Source organism: Capsicum annuum, chromosome 5, assembly GCF_002878395.1.
Source record: "Capsicum annuum cultivar UCD-10X-F1 chromosome 5, UCD10Xv1.1, whole genome shotgun sequence".
Taxonomy (NCBI): Eukaryota; Viridiplantae; Streptophyta; class Magnoliopsida; order Solanales; family Solanaceae; genus Capsicum; species Capsicum annuum.
Genome location: NC_061115.1, coordinates 197,061,766 through 197,077,089, shown reverse-complemented (window position 1 = coordinate 197,077,089; position 15,324 = coordinate 197,061,766).

The window sequence follows — 15,324 nt, the reverse complement described above, 5'->3', positions numbered from 1 at the left end:
TAGTGTTGATGTCTCAAACTTTGCTGGCTACATAGTTTTGGAACACAAGGATGACTACTAAGAATCACACCCATCTGACAGTGTGTGTTCCCACCCTTGGGTTCACTCGGTGTCAATTTCTACTCCCATCTGAATATACTAAATGTGACTGACTGATTATACATAGAATGAGATTATTGAATATCATTGACTGACGGTATGTAATTAATATCTAATAACTGGCTGAGTTCATGAGATTACTGATCTTTTTGAGTACTGAGTTCATGAGATTTCTGATATTTCTTGAGTGACATGACTAACTGACTTCTATAAAACATGGCTTGACTTAGAGTATCGTGAAAACATGATATGGCTATTGGCACACTACTATATTTTTTGGGTACCAGTACCCCTAGTACTAGATAGAAGTAAACTCACAAGGCATGATATTCCAGAATACATGACCAACACCAATAATCCATAATACTTCTTAATCATAGGAATAGAGTTCATAATTATTAATGCCATAAATAAAGGATTTAATGCTTTGTATGGTTATCATAGTCTTGATCTTGGAAGGGAACGCATATAACATGTACATACTTGCATGATTTCAATATCATAAACGTTAATTAACACAACAGTCAATACATAACAAGAGCATGGAAATTGTGTTGCATCATAAGGGTTAGCGTGGACTTGTCATTTAGATACTATTGAGTCATAAGGAAAATGATTCTATCATTCTACGCATTTTATCAAACACCTTACATGCACACTTTATAGCATAGGTTAAATAATCAATTTAAACAGCTAAAACTACCCAAACTCATAGGTTTTCAATCAACAAACTCACATACTTCATGGAAAGCTGTCAAGACACCATCTGGAAATATAAATAACAATTATCAACATCAACATGATCAAATCACAACAAGCAAATCACAATAGGTTATTTAAAACATGATTCTTGGACTTCACGAATGAAAAGGATCCATGGATGAACACTATGCATACCTTAATTTATGATTTTATGAATATTGATGTAGAGATTCTTGAAATTTGATGATGAATTCCCTTGGAATTGAACCTTCTATGAAAACCCTAGGGCTTGTTCTTGAGAGTTTTTAAGAGTAATTTTGTATAAGCTGCTAAATTATAGCCAAATCTCATGTTATAAGGCTTATATAGGGTGGAAAAATTGATCCTTTTAAATCTAGCACACGTCTTTTATTTTTGAGAAAATTTTCCAATTTTCATCCTTGGCGCGACGCGCAACTATAGCACCAAGCGCTGGAAAGTGACAAATTGGAAATTGCACGGGGGCACGATGTGGAGATATCGCGTGGCCACCTTTTCTGCGACCTAAAAGTTTGGCACGATGTGAAAATATCATGGAGCATCACTAGAAATTAACAATTTCCAATTTAGCTATCTCTGTGACTCGCTGGAGGCTCAAGTGATGCATAGCCTCACTAAAAAGGCTCTAAGTCTTCACGTGGGTGTCGAATTTGGGCGAATTTTATATCGATGGAAATCTTATTGAATTTTACACAATAAAAAAGCTAAAATATTAAAAATACCTCATGGAATAATCTTCATTAATTTTAGAATCTGAAACTAGGCATTGGGGGGACGAAATTAGCTAGGAAAAAAATTTTGGGTATTACACTCATGGAGCCCGTTACGCTATTCATCCCAATTCCACTAACATGTATCATGACCTTAGAGAGTTCTATTGTTTGAATTATATGAAGCATGATGTTGCTAGCTATGTGGCCAAATGTATGGTGTTTCAACAAGTGAAAGTTTAGCACATAAGGCCTAGTGGTTTATTCCAAAGGATTGTGTTGCCCCACTGGAAATGGGAGGTGATTAATATGGATTTCATTATCACTCTTCCTAGATCCCAAAATCAATATGATTATATTTGGGTCATTATTTATATAATGGCCAAGTTTGCTTATTTTTTTCCCATTAGTAATAATATCTTGGTGAAAAATTATTCTAAGTTGTATCTTACGGAGATCATGAAGCTGCATGGTACTCTGGTTTCTATTATCTCGTATCATGGTCCTCCATTCTCATCCCACTTTTGGAAGTTGTTCCAATGAGGTTTGGGAACTAAGGTGTGTCTTAGTACTGCATTTCACCCAAAATAGATGGGAAAGATGAGAGAACTATCCAAATATTAGAGGATATGTTGTGGGTTTTAGTGATTGGTTAAGGAGGCAGTTGGTATGACCATTTTCCTTTGTTTGAGTTTGCCTATAATAATAGTTACCACTCTAGTATTGGCATGAAACCTTTTGAAGCATTGTATGGTACGAATTTGGTGAAGGTAAGTTGCTTTGTCTTGATTTAGTTCACCAAGCCTTAGAGAAGGTAAAGGTTATTCATGACAGGTTAAAAACCACTCAAAGTCACAAAAAGTTCTTTATGGATATGAGGCATCGGGACTTAGAGTTTTGTGTTGGTGATTGGGTATTCTTGAAGTGTCTCCACTGAAGGGAGTGATGTGGTTTGGTAAAAATAGGAAGCTTAGTCCCCGGTATGTTGGGCCCTACTTGATTGTGAAGAGACTTAGCAATTTTGACTATGATTTGGAGTTTCCTTTTAGCATGATCTCAATTAACCCAGTTTTCCATGTTTGTATGTTGCATAAATATGTGGGTGACCCTTCATTGGTTGTTCTTTTAGAGAATGTTGCTATTTCGGACTCTTTGTCCTAAAATGAGGTCCCGATGAGGATCTTAGATCATCAAGTTCAATGACTACAAACAAAAGAAGTGGCTTTGGTGAATGTTTGATAGAGGAACCAAAAGTACGAGAAAGCTACTTGGGAGGCAAAGGAGGACATGAAGTCCAAGTCTTTATATTTTTTCCTGACCCAAAAATGTGTGATTGAGGTATGTGTTAATCTTATTTATTTAACTTATGTCTTGGGTTGAAAATGGGTTCATGTTCGTAAACTTTGAAGAATCCATGTGGCCTTGATGTATGATTGTTTTGAACCCTCGGGCTAATAAGATGAATTATTGATTGATGATGATCATGATATGTGTTATGTTTTATCCTTGTTGTGTTCTTATTTCTAACTTGTCTAAGGGTTGGTTTGATGCATTTTGATGTGTTAACTATGATTATACTTTCTTTACCCTTAATTCAGGGATGAATAATCCCAAGTGGGGGATAATTGAAGCACCTAGACTTTGAACCATTGAGAAGCATCTTTATTTTGTGTCTCTGAGTTGGGTACAACTAGAGACTTGAGTCTTATCCTAAGTCATGACTTGTACCCAATATTCCCTCACCTTTCATACCTTGATCAGTACTTATTGATATCACACTATTTCTTATATGAAATGACCTCCCCTTTATCGTACCCAATGCATCCAAGTCATATGCAACTCAATCGTATGAAGTAAGTACTTGTTTTTTAGTAGACTATTTTGTATATGGTTTGTGTATATGACTAGGGGTTAATCGTACCCTTTGAATATGACTCAAAGGTGCTCACTCTTACCCACAATAGTCTATTTGACCTAGGAGAAGCCTAGGATATGAGTTAGGGTACCACTCATACCCTAGGGTACAATCACTATGGGAACCGTATGGTGGAGTCGTACCCCTGCACGAGTGAACTTTTCAGCTTGTAACTAAGGACTTTTTGGTCATTTTCTTTTCCTAAAACCCTAAAACCTCTCACTATATAAGGCATTTTAGCCTCCTTAGTCTTTATTTTACAAGGCTCAAACATTCAAAAAACTCTAAAAACCTTCTTGGAGCAAAATTTGAGGCTAAGGTTTGGAGGATGTTCATCTTTTTGGAAGAGGGAGCCAAGTTCTTGGTGATTCAAGTTGTTTAAGGAATTTATCTATTGACCTCTCTAAATAACTTTAAACCCATGTATTTCACACTTGGATTAGTAAGTGTACATGGTGGTTTTGAAATTAAATGAAAAGGGTTTTGTTGCCTAATGATGAATAATGTTGACTTTTCTTTAGACTTTTTTTATACGTGTTAATTTTGAAGTATTGAACATGAGAGTAATTGTTGTTTGTATTCTAATTAATTAGTCTTGAAAAACCCTAATGTTGATGATTGTTGCTTAGAATATGGCCTTGGTAAAGTCTTAGACACAGGTGTTTGAGAAACTATCTAGATGTAGAGACTAGCTATATGATTGATAATGTGTTGAGCTAGGACAATGGCCCAAATGAGTATGAATGATTTATAAATGTGTGTTAAAGGCATTATGAGCCATGTATTATGAAATTGGTATTGTTGTTGGTTGATGGCTAATGAGAGGGTAAAGCCCTAGACATGAAAATGAACTTGAGTTGTGTGTTGAATAATTTGTGGTGAGTTTCTTGTAAAATGTTGATAATGATATGTGAATAGTTTGTGTGGTTCTTAAGGACCAGAAATTTTATTGTCTGATGAAGTGAATGAAGGAATTAGCCTATTTAGATGGTTGATCAATAGAGGCTCCCATGAGGACCATGTGGTCATGTATAGTGTCTAATTGGCTAAATAACCCAAAGCCATTAAATGTGATATGAATTGTATGAATGTAAATGCATTAACTAATGGGTCACGAGTTTAACTGTCGACTAATAACAGTGAATGATTCTAGTTCCTCGTCTAATGAAATGACTAGTGATTCGAGTTCCTAGTCCAATGAAAGGAAGAGCGATTTGAGTTCCACATCTAATAAAATGGTTAGTGATTTGAGTTCCTAGTTCAAAGAGATCTCTTAAGGTAGAATACCTCGTCCAATAAAGTGACTAGTGGTTCAAGTCCTTAGTCCGATGGAATGGTAAGTGATTCAAGTTCTTACTCCAATGAAGTGGCATATGTTTTTATTCCCTTGCCTAATGAGATAACTAGTTGTTTGAGCACCTAGACCCTTCCCAAGTGTGATTGTTTATGGTCTGAGAAGATTGCTTAATAACTAATGGGTGAATCTATAACTGTGGGCAGTTAGAGTTGTCCACCTTATGACATAGGAATAAGTGTAATGAGAATGCTTGTTAAATCTTGTTCCCTTCGAGGCATATTATAAATATGTTGTGTATATCTATGTGTTTTAGTAAATGTTTAGGAATGTCGTTAAGCTTTGGTCTCTCTTTTTGCATGTGAAATATCTATATGTAATGATAAGTTTATGAATATGATTGAAGATGATATATATATATATATATAAATATCTTTACTCATTATTGAATTTTGATGTTATTTTATCCTTATCCTTAAGTTACATACTAGTGTTACAACCTCTACCCATTTTCGGATGCTATGTCCCCATACGACATAGGGAGGGAGCATCTTCTTCTCTTCCTGTGCAATGATTAGTAGATCAAAGAAGTTTCTGCATTGACTTCAGAGTGGTGGTCTTCCTTTCTTTGGAAGACATTCATCCTTGGTCACTTATCTTTAGACTTATTCTCATTAAGACTTGGTTTGGCTATCGTCGGGGTCTTATCCCGACATATACATTTATTGACTTCCATTTTGTATAGAGGTGTTGTGAACAACTGTAAACTTAGGCGTATGTTAGATATTACAATGAATCTAATGTTGATGTTTGAAATTAATTTTGCTACCCTGATATTTGAGTTAGATTTCTTTCAACTCTTATAGTTTGAAAAAATGTTTGGTATGGGTTATCGAGGCGACCTCCGGTTCATGTGAGCTTGATGTGCCCATACAACATGGCAAGGGGTTTGGGTCGTGTTAGATTTTTTGTGAGTGTACCTATTAGATCTACTTCATGCGACCATATATTAAATATAAAGAGATATATGGCCTACTATATGCCAAATAAAAGATCTAACTCTTCTTTTTTAAGCATCCAATTTTACCTTAATTCGATATCAGAGTAGAAAGTTATGCTCATTTTACTTGGGAGTATTTGTGTATCAAAAAGTGACGACTAAGTTGATGAGCCATTAACTAGGTGACAACTAGGTTAACGAGCCGTCAGCTCAAGATGTTAGCCATAAGCCGTAAATGGTGAAATCCAACTGGCTAGTGATGACTAGGCTGATGAGACGTTACCCCCTTCAAAGAAATTGGAGGTGGTAGTCTCTCAATAACTTCACTCTTGGCTCGATCAACTTCGATTCCCTTTTCAGAGATTTTATGCCCGAGAACAATGCCTTCCTTAAACATAAAATGGCACTTCTCCCAATTTAGCACCAGATTGAATTCCACACATCGCTGCAAAGCCATACTCAGATTTGCCAAGCATGACTCAAATGACTCACCTACAATCGAAAATTCATCCATAAATACCTCCAAGGTGTCTTCAACCATATCAGAGAAAATGGACATCATACACCGGTGAAAAGTGGCAGGTGCATTACATAGCCCAAATGGCATTCGTTTGAATGCAAAAGTACCATATGGGCATGTAAAAGTGGTCTTCTCCTGATCTTCAGGAGCAATGGAAATCTAGTTATATCCGGAATAACCATCCAAGAAATAGAACCAACCCTTTCCTGCCAATCGATCAAGCATTTGATCCATGAATGGTATTGGGAAGTGGTCTTTTAACGTCCACGAGTTTAGCTTTCGGTAATCCATACACACACTCCACCTTATGACAGGCCTGAGTGGAATTAGCTCATTCTTCTCCTCCGCTACTACAGTCATGCCCCCTTTTTTGGGCACACATTGTACAGGACTCACCTATTTACTGTCTGAGATTGGGTACACCACCCCTGCATCTAGCTACTTGATGATTTCTTTCTTCACTTCCTCTTGCATAGGCGGATTCAGACGACGCTGAAGCTCAATAGTGGGTATACAATCTTCCTCAAGCTGAATCTTGTGCATACATATGCCAGGAGGGATACCAATGATATCTGCAATAGTCCAACCAATAGCTCTCTTGTACCTCTTCAGAACCGAGTTGAGAGCCTCTACCTATTGTTCACCTAAATCAGCAGCGATAATAACCGGCAGTGTATTTCCACTACCCAAGAACACATACCTTAGATGACTGGGTAGCTCTTTCAATTCTAACATCGGTGGATCTTCAATGGATGGCTTCGCCAGTGGTGAAGGTCGATTCTTAAGGTCAAGGTCTAGCTTCTTGGGGGCATAATAATATTACCCCATTTCTATCAAAGCACAGACAGTTTCTTCGTACTCCTTAACATCCTTACAATCAAAGTTCATAAGCACAGTAGCCAATGGCTCAATAGTAATCTGCTTCTCTAAAGATAATTCCTTCTCATCCTCATAATAAACATCAACTACAGAGAACATATTCATACCCTTGGGCTGCTTCATTGATTTGCATACATCAAAATGTACAACTTCGTCATTCATCCGAAATAAAAGCTCATTTGCTCGCAAATTAATAAGCACACTTCCTGTTGTGAGGAAAGGTCGACCAAAGATTATGGGCACCTCAAAATCCACCTCGCAATCTAAAATAACAAAGTCTGCAGGAAAAATAAAGGTAGCAACCTTTACTAATACATCATATAAGATACCAACAGGTCGTTTTATCGACCTATCTTCCATTACAAGCCGCATGTTGGTTGGTGTAGGATAACCCAACCCCAACTATCTATAAATGGCCAATGGCATCAAATTAATACTAGCCCCTAAATCACATAAAGCCTTAGCAAAATCAAAAGATCCAACCGTGCAAGGAATAGTGAAAGCACCCGAATCTGTCTTTTTCTGTACCAAAGACCTCATGGCAATCGCACTACAATGATAAAAACTATTTTCTAGTTCATAGCTCGCTGCCCTTTTCTTTGTCAAGAGGTCCTTCAAGAATTTGGTGTACCCTGGTATTTGCTCCAGTGCCTCCTCCAAAAGCATATTTATAGTCAGCTGCTTCAGCATGGTGATGAATTTACTGAACCTGGTGTTACCAGCCTTCTTCTTCAGTCTCTGAGGAAAAGGTGGTGGTGGATTTGGAAGAGTTTTCGCCACCACTTCATTTTTATTGTGCTTCCCATTATCAATCTTGTCAGACTGCTGACATCTAGGTATAGTATCATGAACGTTCTCATCCTGATTTTCAACTTCTACAGAATCATCACAATCTGCTTCAACAACATTCTCCTCTATACTATCAACCATAGGTTTTCCCTTGGATGGATTTTCCAACACCTCACCACTCCTAGTTGTAATAGCCAAACATGATCCATCTTTCCTTGGATTTTGCACAGTGTCACTTGGTAAAGTGCCAGCTTTTCTTTGATTGAATGCCGCCGATAGTTGACTCATTTGTTGTTCCAGCTGTTTTATTAAAGTGGAATGCAAGTCAACCAATTGATTCATTGAGGACAAATCATTTTTTACCTCAGATACTCCCGTGTTGGTTGCCTCCACTCCTTTCAACAGCTTAGCCATCATTTCTTCCATGGACATCTTCTAAGAGCTAGGTGCAACAGCTTCACGATTTTCAGGAGGGACATAAAAACTGCTCCTGTCATTCTTATTCTTTTAAATCCCTTGGTCTCGGTCCTTGTTTCCGGATTTTTCATAATAGTTCCGACCTTGGTTTCCTTGGACATTGCCTCAGAAACCCCCCTGATTATTCAAGTAATTTGCTTTCTCCTCAGAATCAGAGTCATCTTTTCCCTGTGATACAACAGCTTTCACCTTTTCTGTCTTCCCTAATAATAAATGCTTAGTAAGAAGGTCCATCTGCATTTTTATGTGAGCCATATCCTGGTCATGTTCTTCTTCTCTTCGCCTCTATTCTGCCGCCATGCCAATAGATACAGTAGAGCTTGCTACCTCAGAATCCCTGGTATGCCAAGATCTACTCTGCTTTGCCATACGATCCAACATATCACATGCCTCAATAAAAGTAAGGTCCATGAATGACCCACCCGCAGCATTATCTACCACTGGCTTAGTCACCGAGTTCAAAGCCCTATATAATATTTCCATCAAGTGGACATTGGTCATCTGATGATTTGGGCACCGCATAAGCTTCTTCTTAAACCTCTCCCAAGTCTCGTGGAGAGCTTCAGTTGGAAGCTGTCCGAAATTACTGATCTCATATTTTAATTGTGCTCTCTTGGATTGGGAAAAGAATCTTTCTAGGAAAGCTTCTTTCAGTTGCCTCCAATTGGTAATAGAGTCAGGAGTTAGCCTGTTTAACCATAGGGTTGCCTCTCCAGATAGAGACAATGGAAAGAAGCACAGCCGGATCATTTTCTGTCCAACCCCTTGATTGTCAAACGATTTGTATGTTGAGATAAAATTAATCAGATGTATATTCGGATCATCGCCTGCAAGTCCACCAAATAACCCTTTGAGTTGCAATAGTTGGATCATGGTGCTAGTCATATTAAACTTGGCTTCGGGTGCCAAGGCCAGAGGAATAATATCCCCTGTGGCACCAGCCCCATCCAAGTCGTCATCATCATCATCAAAAGTAACTTGCATAGCTCGGCGTTCGGGTCTCATCATAGCTTGACGATCTTTGTTGACATTCCTATTCACTGTTGCAGCCACACCATCTGCACGCCTTGGATTTAATAAATCATCATCACCAAGGTCCTCATCATCAAGATTTGGTACCCGACCTAGGTTATCAGCATTCTGTTGATTTACTTACGCAGCTGCCAGTGCAGCTATTCTAGCCTACTCCTGTTGAGTAGCTATCCTTTTAAGGTCTCGTTGTGCATCCACTCTGCCAATGAGATGTGGTTCAGGATTTATAGGTAATAATGGCTGACCCGATTTCCGTGTATTTGGCATGCAATCCACTAAACCTGAACAAAACAAAAACAACAAACAAAAAGTAAAATTTGAGAGTCTTTGACCAAAGGGTCTATTAACTATCACAAACTTAGTTGACAACCGTATTCCCCGGAAACGACACCAAAATTTGATACGCCAAAATTACAACTCTCGTTAGAAAGTGCATGCGGTTGCTGTCAAATATAGAACCCAACCGGGTTGGGTGTTGAATCCCACAGGGAATACTATGATCACTAAGTATTGCGATTATTATTAGACTGTTGATCGAAGGTTCCAAGGTAAGGGGTGTTTCAGTTTAGGTGCACAATAATATTATCAGTGTAACGATGAGATGATATTTATAGTAATATTTGATCACAGAGAATGACAAATTAGGGTTATGTCCACCTTGTAGCTTCTACTTCTCTATTAACTATGTGTAATAAGGATTTTATACATGCATGCACTTATAGAGATATGTATTCTAATTCTAAATCCAAGTGTTTCTCAACCATCAAGGATTTATTCATCTTAGTACTCTCGAATCCAAAGTGTCCATCCAATCTTACGAACTCTCCAAGAAGTTAATCCTGCTAAGGCATTAAAGTGTAAAATAGAGGTTGGAAACCCTATTTTCTTGTGACACTATCTTTTCCAAATAGTAACTTTTCTATCAAACAAGTTATTGCTTTAATGGCACATTCCCTATGTTTGCAAGCACAAGAATTCAATCAAAATGAAGAGAGTAATGTTATAAGTGGATTAACACATCATAAATTCAAAAACCCATAGCAATAGAGAGTATACTACAAGGTTTCCATAACCCTAACAAATAAACTTAGCTACTCATGAATAAAATGGAAATCACAATAAAAATATTCATCATACCAGAACTTAGAACGATCTTGGTGGTAAAGATGAATAGCAAAAATAAGAGAGAAAAGCATTTCTCTCTCTCTCTGTCCTCAAGCTAAGCCGCTTTCTCTTGTTTTCAAAATAATACAGAATGTCAATAATCCCTAAAAATTCAGCCATAAGGCTTTTAATAACATCCTTCTCTAATAAATAGCTACTGCATCCTTAACTTTTTACAAATATTGAGTTTTCTCGGGAAAAAGTTCCCATACATCACATTCAGTCCCAAAGCTGCTTTCCTTTTTATGTGAAGTTTCCTTTGCTGTCCACAGGTCCCCAAAGTGTTGTAATCTTCCTCATTAGTACCTAAAAAGCATGCTAATCACATAGGTCAGCTCACTTAACTAAAAATAGACTAAAAGTGCAAGAATTATGTATTTTATCCTCAAAACTTAGCTAAAACATGGGTAAGTTATGGTGCTTAGACGTATAAATACGCCCAACATCACCACCCCACACTTAAACCTTTGTTTGTCCTCGAAAAAAATAGTACATCCATGCGAATACCTAACTAAACTTCACAAGAGCGACACAAAATTTTCAACAAGACATACACTGCAATTATTAACAAAGAGTAGATTTCTTAATCATTACTAGAAACAACTCACCCTCCAACATAGACTCATTAAGTTGGTTAATTCATATACACAAGTTAAGCCAAAAAAATCATATAAAACTACCCAACAATCATCAACCATGTGCGCTCACAGAAAATGTTACCCATAATCACTCATAGTTTTGCATTTTTTAGAAATATGGGTATAAGAATTTGCTTGCTCTCACTCTCACAAAGAATTCTTAGATTACAACTGATGACCCTATGCTTGCCCTTAGTGTAATGCTCCACTAATATTAGAATGCTAAGGTTAGGATCAAATAGGTCTTTACGGGTTGTAAAGTAGGCTAAAGGGATGGGTAGGACTATTTTGGCCAGAAATAGTGACTATGTTCCCTAAGCGCTTTTATACACTACATTATGCCATTTACACCAACTTTTAACAACCACTCTACCTTCCTTTCATCTACCAACCCCTTTTTTTTCTTCACCCATTTTGTTACTCAATCAAAAACACTATGATGGTAATATACAACTCTTTTTTTTTGTGAAGCATCCCTATGTAGCTACCCTCAGCTTAGACTATTTGCGTTAGTCGAGGTGCATAATGTCCAAGAAAGGACGAGGGAATATTTTCATGTACCAATAACTAAACTTTAGGGTATCACTTTTACTATTTTCCTCTTATTTTGCCTCACTCTTTACTCAAGTTGATTCTACAATTTAAAGCGCTTAGGAGCTTTTGGATCAAATTATGGTCTTTTTAAAAAAAAAATGGATTAGGTTACATATGAGGTTTTCAAAGAAAATAGCTAAAGGGTCAATGGGTGTTCACTAGCACAATGTACAAAGGTAGGTAAAAACAAGATAAAAAATCAGGGCTGCCAAAGAAATGCCTAAATCATCTCCTAAACTCACAATCTTTATTTCGCTTCACACACACTAGGAAAGTTCTAGCATCAGTCACAACAAAGAATATACAATAACCTTACACAAACATGGCACATAGTCAACTTAATTAGGAGAATTATAGATTCTTGACCCAACAAATAAATGAATTAAACCACAAACAATTATCACAAAATGAGTCACAACTTAGAGCCTAAATGTTTCAATAGTAGTGATTTAGCACAAACTCCTGTTATAATGCCATGTCGTCTATAAGAACAATTTCATGGACTAAATCAAAACAACTATAGAATAAATACGGGCAAGCAGTAGGCAATACAACAGACAAGGTAATCCAGGCGTACACGTACTTATGCCCACACCCCACACTAAGATGGAACACACAGCCCTTAGTGTACATAAATAAGCAAAAACCTGGTTAGTCGACTCTTCCTCTACATCCGGGGTCATACCCCCTGCGTCAGAATCATCATCAGAGTCTTCATCATCAGAGTTGTCCTCCATATCAGAGTCTAGCAGTCGGTGATCATCGTCTGTCGGCACATCATCATCTAGAGGTTCTTCAAAATTTACCCCCACTCCACACATAGCCCGAGCATGCTTATTAAGCGGGTAGTCATATATAAACTGTCGAAGCTCTGCATCTTCGACACACGACCCCCATTCATCATAGTAAACATAGTCATACCATACAGATGGCGAAAAAAACTCTCATCTCGAGCATGTCTCTCGGCACTGGTAAGGTTGATGCCTTGACTAGATTTTGGATCTTTGATTTTCGTGAGATCCACCTTCTTCAGGTTTTATGGCAACTTATGGTCTGCTGGCTCCTCCTCAATGTGCTCTTTCCTTAAAATTGCAGTCAACAAGTTGCCAAAACTGAAATAGGACTTATTGTGCACCCTTGATTTTCGCATCGATGTTCGTATAACTACACCAATGTTGATGGGAACATTCGTCATTAGAGCATATACCAAGAAGACTCGATCATGTGTGACCTTAGTGTATTGTGTCCCAAGAATTAAACAGGAATTGACTATTCTTAACCATATGCGAGCTTCTCTATTCAAACAAGCATATGGGTATGTATTGTGACGACCATTATCTTTATGACGAGTCCACCAGGTCATGGACCTTGATCCACACAATGTATGTCTGATGGCTCTGTAGAGAGGTCTGTTGTAGAGCTCCTTGAGTGGTGATTGATCCACACTTTGAGTACCCAGGAAAGAGTTGAAGAAATCAGCGTTCAATTACAAGACTTGCCCTCAAATCTTTACTTCATTTCCCATAGTCCTTGGGGACCAGTTGGCATAAAACTCTTGAGTCAAATCAGGATTACATTCGCCCATGTCTCAAAAGATAAAGTCAAGCTTTAGTGCCATAATATTTGCCAAAATGCGAGGGCATTTCTTTGCTAAACTTTCCTTCTGCATCAACTCCACATGTACATATTTCTTTACTTTATTGTTTCTGTACCATTCCTTCCCTTCCTCCTCCAGAACCCATTTGATCCCAAAAGTGTGTCGAGGCACTTAAAGAGAGGAGGACTCAGTCTCGTCCTTTCTTTCCCTTTTTGACCTTTTTGTGAGGTGGATGCTTTCTTCTTTCCCTGTCGTCCTTTCGGAGCCATGTTACTTGAGATCATAATAGGGTCATGTTAGTCTCATTTCGTAGAATTCATTATAATCAAAAAAGAAAATAGTGATGACACCACCCCACACTTAATTTGTTTGCACAAACTAATTGAGTGAGTGTTGTCGAGTACTCAGACTTCATCGACATACATTTAGATGGTATGTGACAACAACATTATTAGTGCAGTCACACTTTCAACCCTTCACTTTACATAATAATTTCTCCGTTTGATATACAGAAGCAGAACATAATGATCCTGTAGTCTTGACTATCATTTCCAACTTTATTTCATTTGAGCAATGCAATCTTTGAACAAGACTACCACATAGAAATCTTATCATGCTATAGCATAGAAACAATTTCACAATCTTATGCTTTTGGTTAACCATAATCATTACATCGATGAACGAGTCACTCACATAGTCAAGCTTACAACTCCCAAAATCATGCATTAAATTTCAATAGTTCAACTCCATAATAATAAAAGATTATGACAGTGAATACCAATCAATACATGCCTGAGTAAGATCAAGATTACCCACGAGAATCCTTTCACTCAATGAGATGTATTTTTCCAAAATCTTAACAAACTAACCATACTCTTATCACCAAGCACTACTACAAAATCCAATTAACCATTATGAGCATAGCAATGAAACAACTATGGAACATGAAAGAACAACTTACTTAGTGATAAATTCATGACGAATCGTGAAGGTGAGCCTGCAAGATTAGATAAGAAAAGAGAAGGGCTTGGAGAGGGAAAGGTTGTTTGGGTGGCGCTTAGTTTTAAGAAAAATTGAGTGGGGTATAAGAGTAGAGGATATATTTAAAAGATGAGACATGGGTCGGGTTGATCCATTCAAAAACGGGTTATTAGGCAAAACTTACGTTGATAGGCAACGCCCATGGAATCGCCTAAGCATAAGTAGGCGACACCTAACCTATCACCTATGTTGACATAGACGGTGCTAACCTATCGCCTATGTGAGGCAGTGAGCATAGGCGATTGGAAATACGGTGCACTCTTGGTCGAAAAGGTCCATACCCTACCACTACAGACCTCATTGTAAGTCACACAATAAACTCTCGCCGCGAAACTTTTTGGGTCGAATCTACATAATTCGAGGTGCGACTCTAATGAAAATCATACTTGAGCCTTACATATTTGACCACTCCCACTTACCTGTATTGTTCCATCACTCCTACACTTACCACCATTTACATGGCTCACTTCCAAATCAAAATTGGGACTAATCTCCTCCTTTGTACTTCATGCACCTACACTTGATCAAAAATAACAAAAATGATTAGAAGGATGGGTTGCCTCCCACCAAGCGCCTTAGTTTTGGTCGTGGCTCGACTCTATTTTTTGAATTTTCATTTACCAAAAACAAAATCCTTGTAAAATGATGGGTTGCCTCCTATGTAGTGCTTGATTTATTGTCACGGCACAACACAGTTATCTTGATTACTCAGAATTCATCAAGATATATAGTGGCTATACATTTTATTGAGTCGGTTGGACCGACATATAGCTTCACTCTTTGGCCATTCACCTTAAAGACAATACCATCATTGTTTTCTAACTCCACTACTCC